At 43.6% G+C, this 9,790-nt stretch overlaps 1 pseudogene; it reads left to right on the plus strand.

Moving 5' to 3' along the window:
* Positions 1–931: 931 nt before the first annotated feature.
* LOC131896156 (large ribosomal subunit protein uL11-like) lies at positions 932–1,424 on the plus strand (annotated as a pseudogene).
* Positions 1,425–9,790: the final 8,366 nt, after the last annotated feature.

Raw genomic sequence — 9,790 nt, forward strand, 5'->3', positions numbered from 1 at the left:
TAAAAGAAAGGCCCATGCTGCTTTCCCTTATTCAGTGTGTGTGGGGGAACTGCCACCACCAATTCTTACATTATAAGAAAAACACACAGGGCATGTTTTCATCTGTATGTTCTGAATTATGTGCTGTCACAGATAACCGGGACAAGCTCAGCCATTGTTCCTCAGTGAGCAAGTGCCGTGCCCTCCGCTGCTGTGGATTCTCAATTCCCACACAACCAGACGGGAGACATACTGAGCGCATGGGTCATCAGAGTGTCATTCATAGCACACGGAGATTGGTCTCTAAGGAGTGGTCCCTGTGACCCTTTCAATGCAGAAAACCCTCTCTCTCTCTTTTTTTTTCTCAAGGGATTTCAGAACTAAACAAGAGAAAGCATTCTTAAGAAAAAGGCAGCTAGTCTTTTTTTTTTTTTTTTTTTAGAGTATACCTTTGAGAGTTTCCTCACAGCAAAACAACACAAATATAAGAAAGGCAACAGACAACAAAGAAGACAGTCTCTGTGTCTGAGAAGCACAGGTCTTTGAGCGTCACCTGGATGGGGACGGGGCTGTGCTGAATTCTGAACTCTGCCCATGATCCTGGAAGGTAAAAGAAGCAACGGTCACTCTGAGAGTGACCTCATCAGAAGCACCAGTGATTGGACGCTCGCACAGGAACCCAGTAACACCAATGTCAACCTCTGAGAACTTGCGAGACTCTAACTCATCAGTTAGAAGATATTAGCAGCCGACTTTACAGATCAGTAGAGAGAAGTCAGAACCTTAGGACTGAGGCAGGTATGCAGTAAGAAAAAGTGGCATTAGAGACCAAACCCTTTGTGGTCACTAGCTGGTGATGAGGATAGCTTTGCTGCATGGCTGCTGTGAGGGTTAAGTGAATTAATACATAAGATGGCTAACGGCTTTGGGCTGGAAGAAGTTATGGTGCAACTTTCTTTGGTTGTCCAGAACCCAGGTTCACCTGACACCAGCCACCTCTACCATGCCACCCAAGTCTGATGAAAACAAGATCGAGATTGTGTACTGGAGGTACACCAGAGGCAAGGCAAGCACCACATCCACCTGGGCCCCAAAAATTGGTTCCCTGGTCTATCTCCTAAAACGTTATCGATGACATTGCCAAGGCAACTAGACCTTGGAAAGGTCTGAGGATGACAGTGAAACTGACTGTTCATAACAGACAGCCCTAGAAGGGCGCTCTGCTCTGCCCTGATCGTCAAAGCCATCAAGGAGCTACCAAAAGACAGAAAGAGGCAGGAAAACACGAAGCATCATGGAAAAATCATTGCCCGATGGATGGATGGCCTTTTGCCAGAGACCTTTTAGGGACTATTAAGGAGATCTTGGGTACTGCACAGTCAGTGGGCTGCAGGGTAGGTGGCCACCACCCTCATGACATTAGTGGTGGTACAATGGGATGCTAGTTAAGAAGCAACAAGAGAAAATACTTCAATGAAAGATGATCTGGATGAAAAGAGGATGAAAGCTTTTGGCATATAAGAAATCCACATTCACAAGTACTGTTGTTATTCCCATCTAGTGATTCCCTTCCAAACACTGCAGCCCAGGAGGAGTTAATAACATTACCATCTAGAGACCTGACAAACACCAGTTCGGCTGGGTTTCCAGTCAGCACACAAAGAGGTAAGCAGTATCCTCCAAGTGCAGTGATGAGTATGGCACCTCACCTGTGTCTTTCCTCACAGATTGCAATATCCAGACTAACCATTCATAAGAGCTCACACATGTCTTAGTAAGAGGGATATTGTACAAAAGGCCCAAGCATTGTTCCTTAAAACTCTTGAGACTGTGGCAGGTAGACACACTCTGAGAGGACATTGTTACAGCCCAGAGGAGCCCAAGGAGTCAGGAGGACAGAATGTGACATTGGATCTTGTGTGGGATGCTGGAACTGCAGCTCCCAGATAACAAGCCACACCTATGTTTAAGAGCCCACAAGGCAGAGAATCAGTAGGAAGTTTGTGACTTTGGAGAATGTTACAGGTCCAGGGTCAAAATTAGTTTGAACCATCTTTGGTCTCCTTAGTAGCTATTTGTCTTCCACCTCTGTGTCTGATGTAACGTCTTTTTAATGATCAAATGCAACTTTTGAAATGTATAAACTTCACAGACTACCAACTTCCATCAGCCCCAAGCTAAGAAGGTCATCAGATAACATGGAAGAGCTACAACAGAGTTTTCTCTGCTTTGCTACAACCCACTTACTGGATGTTCGCAGCAATACATCTGGGAAATGGTTTGTTCTGTAACTTTAAAATTCATATAATCCTGTTTACATTGGCTCATGTTGCTCAGAACACCATTACTCTGTGTTCTCAGGCCATGGTCACCCATATTTGGTTCAGAATTAATGATCTCTTATTTCCTTTGAAGTAAATGTTGTATTTTGTCCTAGTAGAGCAGATGTTAAATTTATAAATAAAACATTACGTTTATTTATTTATGTAGTGTGTGTGTGTGTGTGTGTGTGTGTGTGTGTGTGTGTGTGTGTGTGTGTTTTCACATGCATGCACTTGTGGAGGTCAGAGGACAACTTAGGGGAGTAGTTCCTCTCATCCACCCCAATGTATTGGTTCTGGGAATTGAACTCAGGTCATTGGGCTTGGCAGGAAGCATCTTTAGCCACCAAGCCATCTTATACCCCAGATGATAAGTATTAAGTATTCTGAGGACCAGCAGTAGAGATACATTGCTGCATGAACAAGTGGAGTTTTATTCCAGGGAGAGTGTACCCTGTCGGCAGCTTTTCCTCTCCTCCTCGCCTTAAAGATAAAATGTCTCCACAACTCATATCTCCTCACTGGATATTTCTGGCAGAGAAGCAGAAAACAATACTGTCAACAGGTACACTGACACTCGAATTCTGTGTCTGAGAAGGTAACTTTATAAAGTGGTCCGAGAGTTACCGAGCACATATTCAACAACAATGCCAGTTGAAACACTTCGCAAATTAATCTCCTTTAATCCTTACAACAGGTGAGACACATTACTATTGATGTCTCTTTGCAAGTGAATAATTGAGGCACCAGCTACCTAAATGACTTGTTTTTTGTAGAAGGAAGGTTTTATTTGAGGCTTATAGTGTAGTTAGAGTTTTCTTGCCTGGCCCACAGTCAGGACAAATCTCTCTCACCTGCCAGTCCCACAGACGCTCAGACCCAACCAAGTAAACACAGAGACTTATATTGGTTACAAACTGTATGGCCATGGCAGGCTTCTTGCTAACTGTTCTTACAGCTTAAATTAATCCATTTCTATAAATCTATACCTTGCCATGTGGCTCGTGGCTTACTGGCATCTTCACATGCTGTTTGTCATCGTGGCAGCTGGCAGTGTCTCTGACTCAGCCTTCCACTTCCCAGCTTTATTCTCCTCCTTGTCCCGCCTATACTTCCTGCCTAGCCAATGGCCAATCAGTGTTTTATTTATTGACCAATCAGCAGCACATTTGACATACAGACCATCCCACAGCATTATAGTTACAGACGTATAGAAATCCTTCACCATCATGATGAGGAGCACGGACACAAGCAGGTGTGACACTGGAGAAGCAGCCTAGAGCTCATGTTCTTATCCACACATATGAAGCACAGTGAGTGAACTCAAAATGGTAGGAGTCCTTTGAAATCCCAAACCCTGCCCTCAACAACACACCTCCTCCAAAAGGCCATACCTCCTATTCTTTCACAGACAATTCCAACAACTGGATATCAAGTATTCAAACATATTAGCTAATGGGAGCCACTGCCATCCCAATCACTACCCCTGGCATGTCTTAAGCAATCAACTCAGTTTCTTTCTTCTTACCCCAGGTGAGTATTGCACTGATCCGTTTCTGGTATGCACAAGGTGGTTGTTGAATGCTTATTTGATGTGCTCTATATATGAGGGATGGTATTCTGAATTTCTCTTTTGGAAGTATTGACAATAGCTTGATTTATTATCAAAATCTATATGTTGAGTCAAGTCACACAGAAATAATTCTTATCATGCAGAGTATGATGAGCTATGATGAAGGGCTATCTTTGTCAGGACACTGAAGAAGGGATAGGATTTTTATTATTAACTGATTGAGGATTTGGGCTGTAGAGATTTCTCTGTGGTTAAAAATCTTGCTATGTAGATCTGATGATGAGCTCAGATTCTGCAGAACCAGGCAGGTGTGGAATCCCTCCAGCATGTCCAGACAGAGGCTCCATAGAGCAAGCTGGATAATGAGACTGGCCATATCAATGAGCTCTGTGTTTGATTGAAAAACCTTGCCTCAAGGATAAGATAGAAGAAAATGGAGGATGATTCCTGGCACCAACCTTCAGCCTCTACATTCAACACATATGTACAGGCAATTTGAGAATAAGATGCAACACATATCTTATTTAAATAACAAGTGGGCCATTAGATGTTGGACCTCCAATCGGCGCCCTCCCCCTTACCTGCAGTGTCTGCTTCTCAGCCCAAGACATTCCAGACAAATCAAATCAGTATGCTACTGCTTCCAGCATGAGAATGTGTGTTTGCTTGCTGGCTGTGGATTGGTTTCCTAAGTAAATCTACACCAGAGACTTCTGAGGTGTAGCTCATCTTCAAGTCGGCCATCTGTTGCTTTATTTCTGACTCTTGTGTTAAGCCTGAGCTCTGGTTCGTGATGGACACAGTAACAAGGTGGTGCTGCAAGACTGCGATCTGCAGACCCGCACTTACCTTCCCATTCGGGAGAGCTGCATTAATTTCCAGACTTGTCAAACTATTCCTCATTTCAAATGGTCTATGGCAGTACCCTCCCTCGTGCTGGTTGAGAAATTCATGTGTGGTCTGGTTCCTTGGTAGAAAAGTTTACCTACAGTTTGCTTTAGAGCAAATCACCACCAATGCAAACACCCAGGTTAACTGGGTATTTCCTAAGCAATTGGACTGAATGGGTGCTTTATAATGCACACTTAACTGTATACTAGCGGATAATACATTTGGTTTTACGGTTGAAGAAGCAGACCTGGAAGTTTGAAGCAATGCTCATGGAGTCACACAGGTACTAAACAGAAGAGCAAGCTGAGCAGAGACTCACCACATCCCAGATTTAAGAGTGCCCACAGGCACTGTCTTATAGGGGTAATGTCTTCAAGCCACATGCAGGGTCTCTCTCTTCACCCTTGTTCATGCTTCTTTCTTAGAAAGCCAAGCCCAGGTGTCACCTTTCTCATCTGACAAACAGTAACTGATCAAAGGAGATGAGAGGCTGCTACTCTCGTTGGGAACCTTGTACGTCTACTTCATCTGTACCCCTGGGGGACAATCTGTCACAAACCACTCAACTCCTCAGGGCCTCACTTTTTCTTCTCCTGCTGGCAGGCCTGCTTATGTAACATTTACTGAACACACACTGATAGATAATTTTGGCAGGTTTCCCATTTCCAATCGTGGTTTAGGTTCAAAGCATATTGAGGTGGATAGGAGGTTTTGTTGTCACTGAGGGTCAAGCATGTGTATTCCACCTGCCACCGGGGCAAGAATATTCATGCCACTATCTCATTTGAAGCTCAGCAGCCCTATGATGGAAAGTTTTACTGGCCTCATTTCACAGATGAAGGGACTGCAGCTTGAAGATGTTAAAAGTCCTCACAATGTAAGTCGTTAGAAAAAACGCGCACTTCTGTAACGGTAACGCCCGCGTTACTGTCACCCGTTCACCATGTCCGAGCGAGGGGCTGTGGATTAAAAAATAAGGGACAAGAGACAGCGGGTCATTTGCCTCAGCTGAATGCCAAATGCCAAATGCCGTTTATTGAAAGAGGGAGGAAACCTTAAATACAGGCTTACAGCACAATGGTGGATCCCCGGAGGGCAGAAGTTTGCTACTGAATGTTCTACATTCTTGCATCTAAGCTGTTAACGCCCAATATGCAGGATACACAAACAAGGAACTTCCCTAAAGCATTCAGGAGGGTGGATACCGGCAGGGAATTAGAATAGGGAGGACATCTGGTCAAGGTCAGCAAGCAGGCAACGGCTTTACTCAATATGGGAGGAGACCAGGGCCCTACACACTTCTTCAATGTACTCAAGATATGGTAATGTGTTCTAAAAGTTGTGAAGAACGAGATAGACTAAGACATTCAAACTGAACAAGAGACAGAAGGGCATCAGTACCTCGGCTTCCTGTTGCTTCCCTGTGCTTCCCTTCTCTAGGTTCAAAGCCTGGCCTGCCTTCAAACGAGCTTTTCCTGCCTTCCTCGAGGGGCCTCTCCTCCTGCATCTCTCCCTTCCACTGTGGGAAAACCCCCAAGCCATGAAGGATGGATTGAAAAGCTGCACTCCTCTGTTCTTCAGTACGAATCAACAGTCCCTCTAGGGAAGTAGATTTCCTCCCCATCAGGCTTCCGTGTCGGTGGCAAGCTTCTGAAGATGCACTGCAGAACAGCTGGACCCTGAGTAGGTTGCCCTGTTCACAAACCAAATAAATCCAGCAAGGAATGCAAGTGCCCAGCTGCAGAGGTTTTGTTCCACAGCAACATACCTGACAACAGACTATAGCTAAATCAGTAACGGTGTCTCTCTTCTCAGGCCACCTGATCTGCTGATTTCCTGGGAGCATGATATGCACAGCATCCTGTACATGGTGCACAGTGTAGGAGAAAAGCACAAGACTAGGAGCCTGGAAACCATGCTAGCTCAGCTCCTGCTGGGTTTATAGACATGGGCCAGTCATTTAGCTTCTCTGAATCTCAGTGTCCTCAGATATAAAGCAGAACTGATATTCTTTCTTTAATACTACACAATTCAGTAATACATACGCCCAACATTTGGACATCCTTGCTTGTCTCTTTATCCCAATATTCAACTTGTCTCAATTCCGTTCATTCATATATTACGTGTCTCTCAAATTCCCTCTCTCTTACTTCAGCCACATCAAGGGAGACTTCAGGATTTCCTTATCAGACTGAGGTTTCATATTTCTTGTCAGACTCTGTTCCATATCTGCCACCAAAATCAGTCATCTTCTCCTTGCTGCAGGGTTGTCTTGTTGATGTGTACATCTTATCATCCAGCTCCTAATGAAAAGCAGTATCTGATTCTCAGTCACTTGCAAAGTACCAAATTACCAGACCTGGATAGGAGGCCATCATGGCTGACTTTACCTAGCTGGAGTAGCCAGGTTTCTTTCAGATTCAAGTAACGGAAGCACCTGTCAAACCAACTTACTCAAGTAGGAACAGTTAGTGGCTTAGGAAACCACCATACTGGCCAGACGCCAAGAGAGGTATAGCTGGCCGTATGGCAGACTTGTTTTTAGCTTTTGGACGGTACTCCACACTGATTTCCAGAGTAGGTGCAAGAGGTTGCAATCCCATCAATAGCGAATGAGGGTTTTCTTTTCTCTGTATTCCCTCCGATATTTGTTGTCAGTTGTTTTACTGATCTTTATTATTTTAACGGGCTAAGACAAAATCTCAAAGTTGTTTTGATTTGCAATTTCCTAACTTCTAGTGACAACAAACTTTTTCTGATATTTCTTAACCATATTTATTTCTTCTTTTGGGAATTTGCTGTTCAGATCCCAAACCCATTTTTTTGAACAAGTCAATTTTTATTATTTCTTTAGCTGTTTAGAGGTTTTTAGTTCTATGAGGTCTCACTTGTCAATTTTTGGACGAAATTCTTGGGCAAATGGAGTCCTATTCAGGCAGTCCTTTCCCACACCTATGTCATGTAAGACCCCACTTTCATTTTCTTCTAGAGGTCTCAGTGTTTCAGGTTTAACATTTAAGTCTTTGATCCATTTAGATTTAGCTTTTGTGCAGGGTGATAGATATGAGTCTAATTTCATTCTTTTACATTCAGACATCCAGTTTTCCCAGCACAATTGATGAAGTTGGTTTATTTTCTTTATAAAATATTAATTGGCTATAGTTACATGTTTGGGTGCAGTATCTAGCTGGGTGGAGAGGTTGGAAGTGGCATGGGAGGGACTCCTAGGTTGAAGCAGGCAGGATGGGTCCTAGCAGAAGTCTAGAGGTTGGTAGTGGTGCAGGCAGAGGGATCCGGACTTGGCTAGAGCACTTTTGTGAAACCTAGACTATTCTCACGCTGAGGAAACTACTGGTGAACATTCAGCTGAGATCCCAGGTCAGCTCCTATTGGCAGCTACTATTGTGATTTTTGCAAGGGAACCATCTTGGGCATTTGGCCTCATTGAGCCAATGAAGTTGGTGAGGGTGCATGGAGGGGAGGAACAGCCAGACTCAGCTAGCTAGACCCTGGAGAAGTGACTTTACTATTGATTGTGCTATTCTTATTCAATCACAGATCTTCCCTTAGCTGTTTTAGTCTCACCTAGCACCTATCTGTATTTCACGCTTCCTAATACCCACCCCAGGGAGTTGCTTCATCCACTAGTCTGCTGTGAGTCATATGCTCAGCTTTTACCAATCTGAAGGAACAGGGTAGCTAAGCAGGCACATCCAGGAGCCCGAGGATGTGTGCAGCCAGCCCTATCTGAACTCAAAAATAAGGTCCACATATAGATAAGCATGCTTTAATCGTCAACATAAGAGGAAAATAGTGCTAGAGTCTAAAACAAGACATATTTTATTAGTCATAGGAACTTCTTTCCTACTTCAGGTTCCAAAATTTAATACGTCAAAACAACCATTTAAATTTTGTTCAAGATTTAATGGTGGCTCTAAACTCAGAAGGGTTCATTCAGGCATGTCTTAGTTGGGTCTCCAGGGGTTACAGGGAGATGTCAGTAGAGCCAGACTGTAGACATCTGAAAGTTTAATGAGGCCAAATGCCCAAGATGGCTCTCTTACAAGACTGACAATGGAAGCTGAGCTGGGATGGCAAACGAACATCTACCACTGCTTTCCTCAGAGTGGGACTCTCAGAGTAAAGGGGCTTCCAGAGTGGCTAGGGACTTCAGCTCTGACATTCCAGAAGAAAAGGGATAAATTTGCACCATTCATCTGACCTACTCTACATCCTACTGTACAGCATTACTTTGCTGCCTCTTGTTGATCGCGGGACTCTTAGATCCAAGGGGAGGAGATACAGACTCTGCTGTTAGACTAGAGGAGTGCCAAACAATTTATCTACAATCATCTTCCTCTGGTTCACAGAAACCTTCTCAGCATGTCATGTCTTTACAGATGCACTCCTCCATCTAGATTGTCATTTTTTGTTTTGTTTTTTGTCAACTTACCAAGCTCCATTGACATCATAAGACACACCTCACTTTGAAACTCCTCCTCTTCTCTCCTCACAGGAGAGTTTGTCATCACCTTTGGACAACCACACCATAAGTGAATATCCTTCTCAGTGATTTTTGAAGATGCACCATAAAACCCTTTGCCTCTTTCCTTATCACTGGACTATAAGTACCATGAAGGTTAGGACCCGGTTTAACTCCACATACTAGCTGTCTTTTGTAAGACCTCAGTATAGTTCTGCTGAATGGCAGAATTAGGTTGTACACTCAGAGTTTTTCAAATGTGAAAATGCTATTCAAACAAAGAGCGTCATTATTTACAAGATAATTGAGCCTTTTACTGAGAAACTGTAATAGCTTCTGGTGATAGCTTTCCACCTGACAAATTCTAAATGAATAACCCACTTTGCTGTTAAACCATTGAGATTTCTCTCTCTTTCTATAGCTTAAAAACACTGACACCTAGTTGTTCTTTCTTTCTCCTTTATCCAGTACTTGATTCACTGATCCACAGGTCCTCTCAAAGGCCCTATCCATGAGTCTCTTTGATCACTACAGTTATTTTCT

This window comes from Peromyscus eremicus, chromosome 19 (assembly GCF_949786415.1).
Source record: "Peromyscus eremicus chromosome 19, PerEre_H2_v1, whole genome shotgun sequence".
In the NCBI taxonomy this organism is placed as follows: domain Eukaryota; kingdom Metazoa; phylum Chordata; class Mammalia; order Rodentia; family Cricetidae; genus Peromyscus; species Peromyscus eremicus.